General features: G+C 42.3%; 1 protein-coding gene across 2 annotated transcripts in view; it reads left to right on the forward strand.

Annotated features, from left to right (window-relative positions):
• The first annotated feature begins 6,026 nt into the window (after positions 1-6,026).
• The window catches only part of FBXO42 (F-box protein 42), a 106,655-nt gene continuing 97,880 nt past the window's right edge, over positions 6,027-14,801 (forward strand). For both annotated transcript variants that reach the window (XM_043995119.1, XM_043995118.1), the window contains exon 1: positions 6,027-6,260. The gene's annotated coding sequence lies outside the window, so the exon portion shown is untranslated. The remainder of the gene's footprint in view (positions 6,261-14,801) is intronic.

A 14,801-nucleotide genomic window follows, 5' to 3' on the forward strand; every position in this document is an offset into this window, starting at 1 on the left:
CTCTTTGAGGGTAGGGGCTGTTTCCTGTTTATTTATTTATTTTTATTTTTTGTTTATTTGTTTTGCAGGGCAGTGAGGGTTAAGTGACTTGCCCAGGGTCACACAGCTAGTAAGTGTCAAGTGTCTGAGAGTGGATTTGAACTCAGGTCCTCCTGAATCCAAGGCCAGTGCTTTATCCACTGTGCCATCTAGCTGCCCCTCCTGTTTATTTTTATTTTTTTTTACCTTTGTACTGGTATCTCCTAGCACAGTATCTGGCACATGGTAGATATTTAATAAATGCTTGTGGATGCATTGATTAACAGATGTTTTTATTGACAAATACAGTTGTAAAAACAACCTTGGAGGTGATACAAAGGTGAGAACAAATCTCATAGGGAAATAAATATAACCTGTGTTGGTTTTTCCATTGCATGAGCTTGTGTTTCAACGTTCTACAAACTCTCCTTAGAGCTGAGTAGGTGTGGAATGGATGGCTGTTGAACTATTGATAACAGTAGCTGACATTTATCTAGCACCTTACAGTCAGTTACACATTTCACACCCATCTCACAGCCTCACAACATCCTTGTGAGGCTGGCACGACAGGCATTGCTTTTTGAGTGACTCCCAAAGCTCTTAGGTATCAGAGGCAGGATTGACAGCCCTCCATCCTTCCTGATTCCAGGGACCCCAAATCACCAAGCTGCCTCATTTAAAGACTAATGAATGTAAGAAGTGAAACGTAGGACTTCAAAAGAGAGGGGAAAAGTTGTGGCTACGAGCATTTCTGATAGATCCCAAGCTTTTGGGCAGCTCCAAATGTTAGGAAGTTTTTTCCTGACACCAAAACTTAAATCCATTTCTCCTTAAATCCTTCCATTGCTTCATTGCTCCAGGTTTTGCCCTGGGTGGGGGTGGGGGATAAGTAGAATCAATATAAGCCCTCTTTCATGGGACAACCCTTAGAATACTAGAAGACATACAATAATGATGATGGTGGTGATGGTGATGAAGATAATGCTGCCTTGCACTTATATAGAGCTTTAAGGTTCGCAAAATATTTTATTTTATTAGTATTTTTTATTTATTTAGAATTTTATTTTTCCCAAATTACATGTAAAAACAAATTTTAACATCGATTTTTAAAACTTTGTGTTTCAAATTCTCTTCCTCCCTCCCTTCTCACCCCTCCTTAGGAATTCAAGCAATTCAATATAAGTTATATATGTGTAGTCATGCAAAACATTTCCATATTAGGTTGTGAAAGAAAACAGACAAAAAAAACTTTAGAAAAAGGTACTAACAAAAAAATTATGCTCCAATCTGTAGCTGCTCTTTTTTTTTTTTTTTTTTGGTGAGGCAATTGGGATTAAGTGACTTGCCCAGGGTCACATAGCTAGTAAGTGTCAAGTGCCTGAGGCTGGATTTGAACTCAGGTCCTTCTGAATCTAGAGCCAGTGTTCTATCCACTATACCACCTAGCTGCCCCTTCAATCTGTATCCAGATACCATCAGTTCTTTCTCTGTAGATGGATTGTATTTTTCATAAGTCCTTCAGAGTTGTTTTGGATTATTGTATTGTTGAAAATAACTAAGTCATTCATAGCAGATCATCTTATGATACTGCTGTTATTTTGTATACAGTACATTTCGCTTTGTATCAGCTCATGTAAGTCTTTCCATATTTTTCTGATAGCATCTTGCTCATCATTTTTTATAGTAAACTATATTTATATAGTACTTTAAAGAGATTTCCTTACAATAAACCCATGATGTTGATTATTGCAACAACAATAATAGATAATATTTATTGACTACCTTATAGCTGACAAAGAATTTTCTTCACAATAGCTCAGCAAAGTACCATAAGTTTTATCATCATCATTACCATCCTTATCTTCCTCATCTTCCATGGTTTGCAAACTATTTTACACGTGTTAATGTATTTGATCATCCCAACAACCCTGGGAAGTGTTATTATTATTTACAGATGAGGAAATTGGGGAAGACGGTGACTTGCCTAAGGTCACACTGCTAGCATGTGTCAGAGGCAGGATTTGAATTTAGGTTTTCCTGATTCCAAGGCCAATCTCTATTCAATTCAATATGTATCTGCTTACTCATGTCTTCCTTTAGCCAGGTTTAATAGCACTAGTCTTGTCTTGTCAACGAGTTTTATATGGTCTGAGCCTGACCCTGCAAGGCCTTGATTGCTTTTGTCTGGACACTCTTCAACTTAAGTGTCCTTTCTAAAAAGGGTTCCATAGAAGGGAACACAATTCAAGGGAAGACAGTCTGGTGAAGACTAGAGAATGCTGATTTTGACTCAGAAGATAGGAATTCTGGTCTTGGTTCAGTAATATCTACTCATTCATTCATTCAATGGTTATTGTCAGAAAGGATACTTTTTTTTTTTTTGCAGGTCAATGAGGGTTAAGTGACTTGCCCAGGGTCACACAGATAGTAAGTGTCAAGTGTCTGAGGCTGGATTTGAACTCAGGTCCTCCTGAATCCAGGGCCAGTGCTTTATCCACTGTACCACCTACCTGTCCCCCATTCAATGATTATTACATGAGTGATTTATGAAAAGCCTTGTGCTGGGTAAGATGCAAACTTCAGACAAATGGTCTTTGTCCTCAGATGGCTTATAGTCTTGGGGCTGATCTGGAGAGGATGCAAAGAGCTTTAATACCCCATGTTACACACTAAAGTACAATGTAAGGCTTTGGAAGGAAGGGTTTCAATGGAAGCATGCTGCCATGAAAGGACTCCTGAACTTGGAGGCTAGTATTCAAGTGCCAGCTCTGTTATTTACTACCTGCATGACCTTGGACAAGTCACTTATTGTGTCTGGTCCTTGGTTTCCTCAACTGTAAAATGAGGGCTGGACAAGGTGGCTTCCAAAGTCTCTTCCAGTTTTAAATCTATGATCCTTTAAGAGGAGACATTCATTCATTCATTCATTAACATTTTCATTGAATTTTACTTTTATTCTGACCTTGATGGACACCAAATAAAACGAGCATTTCTATATAGAGTAGAACTGAAAGGATAGTAAATGAAACTGTGAATTTCTAAATTAATTAATTTCTAAATTAATTACTTTCTAAATTAAATTAATTAAATTGAACTTTTGAAAAGTATATAATATATATTGCATGTTATATTACATATATAATAATTTGACTATATAACTTTCAAAGTATTTCTTCAGAGATAGAGGGAAAGAGAGAGAGAGGGAGAGAGAGACAGAGAGATTGATTTAAAGTTTGATCCTGTAATAAACTTGTGAGGGGTTATAAAACTGATTTTATAGAGGAGGTAAACTGAGGTTGACCAAGGTCTAGTTCCTGTCCCAGTGTCACACAGCTAGTAAGTTTGAGACAGGGTTTCAAAATAATCAATCAACCTATTAATAAACATTTATAAAGCTCCTGCTACTTGTCAGGAAATAATCTAGGAAGTAGGAATTCAAAGGTGAAAAAGAAAGTTTCTAGGGGCGGCTAGGTGGCGCAGTGGATAGAGCACCAGCCCTGGAGTCAGGAGTACCTGAGTTCAAATCTGGCCTCAGACACTTAACACTTACTAGCTGTGTGACCCTGGGCAAGTCACTTAACCCCAATTGCCTCACTAAAAAAAAAAAAAAAGAAGAAAGTTTCTGCCCTCAAGGGGTTTACATTTTAAAGGGAGAGACAACACCTAAATATATAAGAACATAGAGATATAAAGCACTTTTTTGGTGGAGAGGATTAAAAGGAGACCAGGAAAGACTTCACACAGAAGACTGCATAATGAATTCTGAGAGGTGGAAGGGAGAGGGTATTCCAGGCATGGGAGACAGTCATTGCAAAAGTGCAGAGATGGGAGATGGAGGGTCTTGTGTGAGGGACAGCAAGAAGGTTAGTCTGGCTGACTGTAGAGTACAGGAAGGGGAATAATGTATAATGAGGCTAAACAGGTAGGTTTGAGAAAGTTTGTGAAAAGCTTTAGATGTCAAAGAGAGGAATTTAAATTTGATCCAGGAGATAATAGGGAGCTGTAGAAATTTACTAAGGAGGGGGCAGCTAGGTGGTGCAGTAGATAAAGCACTGGCCCTGGATTCAACAGGACCTGAGTTCAAATCCGGCCTCAGACACTTAACACTTACTAGCTGTGTGACCCTAGGCAAGTCACTTACCCCCAATTGCCTCACCAAAAAAAACCAAACCAAAACAACCCCCCAAAAAATAATAATCGCTGGGGGCAGCTAGGTGGCTCAGTGGATAAAGCACTGGCCCTGGATTCAAGAGGACCTGAGTTCAAATGTGACCTCAGACACTTGACACTTATTAGCTGTGTGACCCTGGGCAAGTCACTTAACCCTCACAGCTCTGCAAAAAAAGAAAGAAAGAAAAGAAAAGAAAAGAAATTTACTAAGGAGAAGAAATTAGACCCAGGTCTTTTTGATTCTCAGTTCGGCATTCTTTCTATGTCATGTTGACCTTGGAATCAGTAGTTCTGGGTTCATATCCTGGTTCAAGTACTTACTACCTTTGTGTTCTTTTGTAAGTCACTGGAATTATATTAATAATAAACAATATCAACAACAGTAACAATAATAATGGGATTAATAATACTTGTACGACTTCCCTTATAGGATTGCTGTGAGGAAAGTACTTAGTAGACAGCTCAGAGGCAGCTACCACTAGGGTGGATAGAGTATTGGACTCCCAGTCAGGAAGACCTAAGTACCTTCAAATCTGGCCTCAGACACTAGCTGTGTGACCCTACACAAGTCAATCTGTCTGCCTCAGTTTCTTCTTCTGTATCCTCACAGATAGTAAGTGCTATACAAATATTAGCTATTATAATTATTGTTAACTGAGGTAATCATTGCAAAGCTCTTAACACAGTGCCTAGCACATAGTAGGTGCTATTTAAAAATGTCAGTTATTATTATTATAATTTTTTTTTGTGGGGCAATGAGGGTTAAGTGACTTGCTCAAGGTCACACAGCTAATAAGTGTCAAGTGTCTGAGGTCACATTTGAACTCAGGTCCTCTTGAATCCAGGGCCGGTGCTTTATCCACTGGGCCACCTAGCTGCCCCCAGCGATTATTATTTTTTTGGGGGGTTGCTTTTTTTGGTGAGGCAATTGGGGTTAAGTGACTTGCCTAGGGTCACACAGCTAGTAAGTGTTAAATGTCTGAGGTCACATTTGAACTCATGTCCTCCTGATTCCAGGGTCGGTGCTCTATCCACTGCACCACCTAGCTGCCCCCCCCCCGCGATTATTATTAACGGAGATAATTGTAATATGCCTGGCACATAGTAGGTGCTATATAAATATTCGCTATTATCATTATTATTGTTAACTGAGATAATAACCATGAAGCATAGTTCCTGGCGCACAGTAGGTGAGATGTCAGGTATTATGATTACTCTCCCATACGAAGAATTGCTATCGTTATTAATGGAGCGGCAGGCAGTGTTTGTGTGTGTTTATCATCGTGGGTGAAGGTCAATGATTCGGTTCATCATTTTGGTCACTGGGATACGCCCACAGCTCGGCTCATTTCATCGGATCCCAGATCTAGAGCAGCTGGACCGGGCCCTAAGGTCCTCTAATGAAGTCCAACCCCTTTGTTTGACAGCTGAGGAAACTGAACTCCAAAGGGGTGAGGGTTTCGGATTTCCCGGGCTGGCTCTCCTCTCTCTACCTCTCCAGGCCAGTCTCACTCCTTCCTAAATAAAGAACAACAATAATAAAGGCAAGGGACGACGGGAAGAAGGTCTCAGGCCTAGCTTTCCCTCCTGACCTCACTCTAGTCTCCCTTTTCCCTTCTCCACATGGCGCCTCCCTCGGAGCCCCGCCTCCCCACGCGAGGCGGGCTCTCCCGGGCCTCGTGCCTTCGTACGTCCGTGCGTGAGTGCGTGCGCGCGCCGCGCCGTGCCCGCCCGGCCTTCCCCGGGCGGCTCTTGACGCATGCGCGGTCTCGCTGTCTTCCCCGGGCCGGAGCGGCGGCGGCGGCGGCGGTGGTGGTGGTGGCGGCGGCGGCGGCGGCGGTAGCGGTAGCGGCGGCGGCTACAGAGGCGTTGAGTGGAGAAAGATGGCGGCTCCGGGGAGTTCGGGGACTCGGCGGCCGTGAGGCGGCGGCAGCGGGAGACGCCCGGCCCGAGGCCCGGCACAGCGCGGCGCCCTCCTCCCCTTCTGTCCTCCCCCGGTCCGTCAGTCCGTCCGTCCGTCCGCGCGGCAGCGGCCGCGGAGCGAAGGCGAGAGCGGGCGGTGGCCAGGCCAGGTGAGGCCGCTCCCCGCCCCGGGGACTCGCCGGCTCCCTGGGGCCTGGCTGACGAGAGCAGAGCGAGCCTCGGGCCAGCGGACCCTCCCCCCCATCCCACCCCTCAGTGGGGGAGACCCTGCCCAGCCTCTCCTGGGGTGCGGGGCCCCCGGGCCCGCTCGCCCCCAGACCCCTGCCTGCCGCCCCTCCTGGGGTGCGGCCCGCCTCCCGAGCTCCCTCTCCCGGGGTGGGAGCCCCCCATCCCACCTCCCCAGCCTTCCCTCGGAGGGTGCAAACCCCCTCTCCATCCTCCCCTTGGATGCTTCCTCCTGAAGGTGCAAACCTGCCCCCCCACTTCCCTTCTCTAGTCTCCCCTTCTGAGAGTGCAACCCCCCCTTCCCCTCTCCAGTCCCCTTTTTGAGGCTGCACCCCCCCCCTTCTTTCCAGTCTTCTCTGTGACGGTGCAATCCCCTTTCCCCCTCCTCCCTAGTCATCTCTTTGAGGGTTCAAACCTACCTCTCCTGTCTGCTCTCTGAGGGTCTTAACCTCTCTCCCCTCCCCCAGCCCAGGCTCTCCAGCCTCCCCTCTGAAGGCGGTAGCCCCCTTGCATTCTCTCACTAGTGTCCCTCCCCTCCGAAGGTGCTGAGGCTCTCTAAGCCCAGCCCCTCCCTTTCCTCTTTGAAGATGTGTCCGCCCCTGCTGTGCCTGTAGCCCCCTCCTCGGACTTCCCCCTCTAAAGGTGTAAGTGCCCCTTAGTATTGGGAGTGACTCTCCCAATGATCAGGGATCATTCCTTCCGCGGCTCCCCCCTCCCCGCCTCATCTCTGGACAAAATGATGAAGGAAAAGGGGAGGGGGGGGGGAATGCATCTGCACACACAAAATGGCTAGCCGGCACCGGGTCGCAGTTACCTTCTGTGCGGGAGAAGATGAAGGCACCCCCTAATTTGAGTGCCCCTGATTCTCCTTCCTCCCCCTTCCCCCCCCCCCCCCCATTGGCTCTGGGACGAAGGACTGGCACTCCAAGCTAGTAGCACTAAGAAAAAGGGTTCAAAAGTTTTGAAAGCCTCTTGAAAGGCTTTTGACCTCTAAGGTCCCGCTCAGCCCAAAACCTTGGATCCCACGAACTTTTTTTAGAGATAGCCCCTTTAAGAGTGTTTTTCATTCTCATTGGAAAGAAATGGGACCTGGAGCTCTCCTTGGTTAAAGAAAAGGGCGAGGGTTTGGGGTAGTGGAAAGGTTGTTTCTGTGACGTGGTGCTGAAGGGTGGGAACTAATTAGGGAGATGCAGAAATAACAGTTGAAAGGTCCTGCTTGTCTTGTGTCTAGGAATGTTGAGAGCTTCTGTTTTAACTGAAGTTCACTTTGTGAGTGTCCTTTGATGCTGTTCGAGGATTAACCCTTTTCTTTGTCTGCTAAGTCTTTAGATTTGCCTGATGTTAGGGAAATATCCTTTTATTTTCTTTAATTGGGGTAGTTTTTGGATTTAACTTTCCCCTGATAGAATACTGGCTGCTCCAGATGGAGATCAACTTTCAGTGGGTCAGGATCTTTCTCGCTTATTTGTGGTAATATTGTATTGTGTTTAATATTGCTTTTGGGGAACAGCCTCCTCCCCAGTACTAATGGGGTCTAGTTGTGTGCCTATAGTTGTATAGTGAAATTGATTCTGGAGTCTTACCTGTCATTTCACTTAGAAGTGGTGTTTTGGGCTGGAAGGCTGGAATTTTGCTGTGGCAAAATGTTAAAACATGATGATATCAATACATATTTAGTCCAGTCTAAATTATTGACTTAAATTCTCTAGGAATGAGAAAATCAAGTGTCCAAAGGAGCAAAAGAGTTTTTGAAAAATATAGATTATTTAGAATTAACATTTAAAAAAATGACAGTGCAAGTTTTGTGGTTAGCAGTGGTGGCTGTTCTGTCAAATTCTTAACTTTTCAGTGTAGTCATTTGTATAGACTGATTCAACTTTGGGGTCTTGTTTTGTGTTGTATCATTTTATACTCTGTAACTTTGTTTTCTGTTCGAAGTACAGATTAATTATGACAATTCTATAATTTATTCGTATTAACGGGTGGGTATGTTGCTTCAACATATTTTTGATTGTCAGAATGACCGTTTTTTAGGTTGAATGCCAGTTAACATTGATTTTCTTCTTTCAAAAACTGAAGTCTTTTCCATGGAGAGCTGGATATTCTTAGGGGTTTATTGTTCCTAAGAGAATACCTGAATGCAGCAAGACAAACCAATGTGGTTGTTTTAATGTTATGCTGATTTGCTGAGAATATTGCATTGCTGTGCTGAAACATCAGGTTCTGGTGCAACTTCATGTCACCCATAGAGCTTCATTCTTTCTCTAGCATTCCAGCTTTGGGGAGGAAATGTTTTTTCTTCTGTATCTTCTCTAGACTCCAAGTTGGGAAAGGAAAATGAGCAGGAAAATTCATTTTAAGGGAATCAGCCATTTGTTACTTAGACAAGAAGATAAAATCTTAATTGATATAGAACAAAAGGCAGAGTGCCTCCTTGTTTCTTTAGAGCTCAGGGTGTGATCTATATAACCCTGGGTAAAAAGCAAGGAGAATGCCAACAAAGCCTGAGGAAGCTTGGTGTAGTGGAGAGTGCAGTTAGGTGGGGCAGTGGAGAGAGCCCTGGCCTTGGAGTCAGGAAGATTAATCTTCCTGAGTTCAAATCCAGGTTCAGACACTTACTAGCTGTGTCTGTGACCCTGGACAAATCACTTAACTCTGTTTGCCTCAATTTCTCATCTATAAAATGAGCTGGAGAAGTAAATGGTAAACAATTCCAGTATCTTTGCCAAGAAAACCCCAAATGAGGTCGTGAAGAGTTGGACATGACTGAAACTACTGAACAGAAACGGGTGTAGTGGAAACAGGTTTGACCTTGGGGTCTGGAAGACGAGGGTTCAAATACTGCTTCTAATACATTCTAGTTGTATGCCCAAAGGCTAGACTCCCAACTTAGAAGCATCCTAGGCAACTTCCTGAGACTCTTAAGTTATGATGAGTAGCTGATCTACACTTTTTCATTCATTCTTTCATTCAGTAAACATTTATTAATCATCTACTCTGTGCCAGGTACTGTACTAAGCTCTTGGAATATAAAGAGAGGCAAAAGATAGCCCCTCCCCTCAAGGAGCTTACAGTCTAACGTGGGAGACAACATGCAAACAAACACATATAGTTCAACCCATATACAGGATAAATAGATTATAATTAAAAGAGGCAAAGCATTGAAATTACAAGGATTTGGGGAAAGCTTCCTGTAGAAGGTGGGATTTTAGTTGGGACTTTAAGGAAGCCAGGGAAGTCATTAGTCACAGTGAAGGAGGGAGAGCATTCCAGACATGGGAAGTATACTCTGAGAAAATTCCTAGAGCTGAGAGAGGTAGTGTCTTTCATGGAATGGCCAGGAGGCCCCATATCCTGGCAGTTATTCACAGGGACTAGCACATGGAGCTGTACCCGACATTTTGAGATTCCAAAGATATTACCCTCAGAGCTAGAAGAGACCATAGACCAGCTGACCCAATCCTTCATTTTATGGACAAGAAGATTTATCTATGTTCTGACAGGCTAAGTGATGTGACCCAGGTCATCCAGGCAGAACTGGGAGTAGAACTCAGATCTGTAGACTTTATTTATTTTTTGTGGGGCAATGAGGATTAAGTGACTTGCCCAGGGTCACATAGCTAGTAAGTGTCAAGTGTCTGAGGCTGGATTTGAACTCAGGTCCTCCTGAGTCCAAGGCCAGTGCTTTATCCACTGCACCACCTAGCTGCCCCAAGACCTGTTCTTTTTTTTTTTTTTTTTTTGGTGAGGCAGTTGGGGTTAAGTGACTTGCCCAGGGTCACATAGCTAGTAAGTGTCAAGTGTCTGAGGGCTGGATTTGAACTCAGGTCCTCCTGAATCCAGGGCCAGTGCTCTATCCACCGCGCCAACCTATCTGCCCCCGGAGGTAACTTCTTTAAAAGTAGAAGGTATTTAAAAAAAATTGTTAATTAAACCTTTTGGTATTTTATCACATGATTTATTTTCTCTTGTATTCATTCATCGTTGTGACCCTTTCCTGCTTAAGACTTTTGCAGTTTAAGAATGTAAGGGAGGTTTCTTAGAGTAAGTCTTATACCAAGACAGCAAACATAAGCATTGCCATTGCCACAGTTAACATGGCTTGGATGACTGCATCCTGAGGTGATCCAGTCTAAGAAGCTCACTGTGTGTGTTTATTTGGCTGCATTTATTGAAGAGTGGAGTGTAATTCTGCTTTAGTTAAAAATAGATGTGCCTTTATCTAGTCTCTTTTCTGTGTGTAATGGAGAGTAGAAATCCACTCCTCTAAGATGGTCCAGAGTCTTGTGTGTGAAGAAAGAACTTTTGAACTTAGGAAGTACAGGGCAGTGTCTTCAGTGTAAGCAGCTGTTCCTGATAATTGGCTTTACCTTGGTGACTTGTGATATCAATTGCAGAACAGATTTTCCTTACAAAGATGCTTTATGCATTTTAGGGTTAAGTTTAGTCATGTGTTAATTGAACATTCAGAATTTATAGCGCAGTACTCCAAATTTTGAGGTTCCAAAGATATTACATTCAGAGCCAGAAGAGACCATAAAGACCATCTGACCCAGTCCTTGCCCTGACTGTGAATAATGTTTTTTGAGGGTTTGGTGAAGTTTTTGATAGAGAAAGGAAAATTTTCATTTTTTAAAACTAACATGGCAGTTTACTACATGTAGAGGGCAGTGAGTTGCAGATGATTAAGTCATACTTTAAAATTGTTCAGTATTAGCTCGCATTTCAACCTATTTTAAAAATAGTCTCTTGTGACATTCCTCCATGTCTTGTAAAATTTATAAGTTATTGGTGCCCTTGTAGTCTTGATTTTGCATTTTCTGACTCATACTTAATGGGAAGCTGTTGAATTTGATTTGAATTTACAGTTTTCCCTGAATTCAATTTGTCCTGGAGCTTCATTTTTGAAATTTTTTTTGCTCCTGCATTTCTTTTGGTTTTGCAGTGGTGCCACTCTGTTCTGCACTAGAGGTGGTTGGTTGTCGTTATCATCCAATTTAAGAAGATTTAGAGGGTTTTTTTTAATGAGAGACTTAATCATTATTTCCACAAGCCATGAACCATTTATAAGACTTTTTTTGACTATTCTGAAGTTTAGATGAGACAGTAATTCATCTGTCTTTTTCTAGTCGGCTATTGAATTGAAATAATTCCAGTTTCTATAAAGATATAAAAATTCTTTGATTTGGATAATAATATATTCTTAGGGTGTTTAATATTTTGCATGCTTTCATTTCAAAATGTCCTGACTTTTGCATTTCCTTCTGGATCTTTTTTGGGGGGGGTAGTGAGGGTTGAGTGACTTGCCCAAGGTCACACAGCTAGTGTCAAATGTCTGAGGGCAAATTTGAACTCAGGTCTTCCTGAAGCCAGGGCCAATGCTTTATCCACTGTGCCACCTATCTGTCCCCTCCTTCTGGATCTTAACTCTTTTTACAGCTTAATCACCTTTAGAATGTTTGATTTTTTTTTTCCATGCTATATGCATTCCCAGTGAAATATATATCTAGAACACAGCCTGGAGAAGGATTAATGCTGGGATGTTCTTATTAGTAACATTTATTTAATTTTGATTAAAAAAAATAATCTGCTAGGTTTGCAAGAAAATAATTATTTACTTCTTTTATATCTTTTTGTTTTTTTGGGGTGAGGCAATTGGGGTTAAGTGACTTGCCCAGGGTCACACAGCTAGTGTTGTGTCTGAGGTCGGATTTGAACTTAGGTCCTTCTGAATCCAGGGCCGGTGCTCTATCCACTGCGCCACCTAGCTGCCACTGATATCTTTTTTTTGGGGGGGGGCAATGGGGGTTAAGTGACTTGCCCAGGGTGACACAGCCAGTAAGTGTCAAGTGTCTGAGGCCAGATTTGAACTCAGGAACTCTTGAATCCAGGGCCGGTGCTTTATCCACTGCGCCACCTAGCCGCCCCCCCACTGATATCATTTTTAATCAGTGATTTTTCTGTTTCTTTCCAAGAAACACAGTACTGTGATTATAGTGTTTTCTGCAGGGTTACATCCTTGGTTTTCTCTTGAAGATAATAGCATCTTTCTATATAGATGTTTTTTGTGTCTGTGCTTAAGAGAGCAAGTGTTTGACCTACTGTGATGTCTTCTAATTGTTGCTTTTCCTTTGAACTTTCCTTTTGGTGACCCACTCCTCACCCCAGTTCTCTCCACTCCTTTGCTACAGATAGTCACCAATTTAAAAACTATTATGTTCCCAGGATCATAGTTAGAAGTGACCTGAGAGGTTTTCCTATGTAAAAAAAAATCTCTTTTGCAACTTCTGAAAATATCATTCATCCTCTCCTGGAAGAGCTGTAGGAATGGGGAAACCATTTCTTCTAATATAGCCTATTCAATTTTTAGGTAGTCCTAATCATTAGACGTTTTCTTTAAGTTAAGCTGAAATTCCATCTTTGCAAATTCTCTTGTTGCTCCTTGGGCCAAACAGAACAGATCTAATCTCTTTTTCATGTGAGAGTCCTTCATATGTTTGTTTTTTTGTTTTATTTTTATTTTATTTTTCCTTCATGTGTTTGAAGAGATTTTCATATCTGGGTGAGTCTTCTCCGGGTTAAATTCCATTTCCTTTCTTTTTATGGACCTCTCCCATTGGTCTCTTTACCATCCCAGTCCCTCTTCTCTGGATTTGCCCTCCCTTGTTGTTATTGTGTTCTTGTAATGGGTGCCCATAATGGCACACACAAGTCTACTTTTGGTTTTGCAGTGGTGCCACTCTGTTCTGCACTAGAGGTGCAGTATATGAGTAGTGAATGCTCCCCTTTCTGAACACTGTACATAGCTGTTCAATGTCACACAAGGTTGTTTGTGACTGCTCTGTTGTTGAGCCTATCAGAATCTTTTTTGGATTTTTATTTTGACATTCAGTTCTTTAACTGTCTCTCCCACCTTTGTGTCTACATTGATACATCTGTTCTAAAGTAACCTGATTTCCTATTTCTTTCTTTTTTTTTTTTTTTTTGTGAGGCAATTGGGGTTAAGTGACTTGCCCAGGGTCACACAGCTAGTAAGTGTGAAGTGTCTGAGGCTGGATTTGAACCCAGGTACTCCTGACTCTAGGGCCGGTGCTCTATCCACTGTGCCACCTAGCTGCCCTGATTTCCTATTTCAACAGGACCACCAGCCTGATCCGTCAGGGGACTGCAACAGACATGGCATACTGGGATTTTAGATGGAAATGTGGACTAGCTGACAGTAGAGTTACATGGATTAAGAATAGCTCAAAAAAGAGTTTAATGAATTGTTGTTAACTTGGAAGGGAATCTTTATGCTTCGCCCTGTGCTTTTCAACGGGTTTATCAATGAATGGTCTGTGTTAATGTACAGGTAGAATGCTAACAAAATTTCAGAAGACACAAAGGTGGGACAGTTTCAGACAAGGTGAAGTGACTTGCCCAGAAGTGTCAGAGGCAGGATTTGAACTCAGGAAGATGAGTCTGCCTGACTCCAGGCCCAGCAAGCACTCTATCCACTGTACCACCTAGCTGCCCTGAGACCTGTATTAGTATAATCTAATGTCAATTTGTGCTTTGTTTTTAGGATAAGTGAAGCAAATGACCATCCAAAAGATATTATTTGTTGTTCTCAATCTTAATGAATATGCTTAGATTTTTTAAAGTGCATATTTTATCTAGAGAAGAGTTATAGACCTTGAAGAAATCTTAAAGATTATCTAGACCAACTCCCTCATTTTAGAGATAGGGAAACAAATCCAAGGAGTGACTGAAAGTGACTTACTGAAGATTAAGAGGCTAATTATTGACAGAACTTTCACTAGAACCCAAACTTCCTGACTTATTGCTTTTTCTGCTACACCAAGATAAAATTTACTTCGAAATAACCATCACTAAAATTGTAAAAAGTCTCTGACTTTTTCTGAAAAGTACCACTTTTGTAAAACACTCACTCTTTAGAACACTGATCAGTTTCTAATAAGCAATAATCATTCCTTATATTAATTTGCATACCAGCATGTTTTTGAAATGCTATTTAAAACCATCCTTTTATGACTATGCCATTCAAATGTAGATGGAAAATATTAATTCAGTTAGCCATTGTATAAAAATTAATTAGCAAAAAGTTAAACAGCTCTTATGGGGCTTTATAGATAGAAAATAGTATGATGTAGCAAAAAGAAAAGTTAATGTGACCTTGGGTTGTCACATTAAGAGAAAGGGGGGGGGGGACGGGATGGATGACAGGCCGCTAGGTGGCACAGTGGATAAAGCACTGGCTCTGGATTCAGGAGGACCTGAGTTCAAATCCGGCTCAGGCACTTAACGCTTACTAGCTGTGTGACCCTGGGCAAGTCTTGCCCCGCAAGAACAATAATAAAATAAAAAAGATGATCATTTAAAAAAACATTTTTTTGTTGAGGCGACTGGGGTTAAGTGACTTGCCCAGGTCACACAGTAAGGGTTAAGTGTCCGAGGCCAGATTT

Source organism: Dromiciops gliroides, chromosome 3, assembly GCF_019393635.1.
Source record: "Dromiciops gliroides isolate mDroGli1 chromosome 3, mDroGli1.pri, whole genome shotgun sequence".
In the NCBI taxonomy this organism is placed as follows: Eukaryota; Metazoa; Chordata; class Mammalia; order Microbiotheria; family Microbiotheriidae; genus Dromiciops; species Dromiciops gliroides.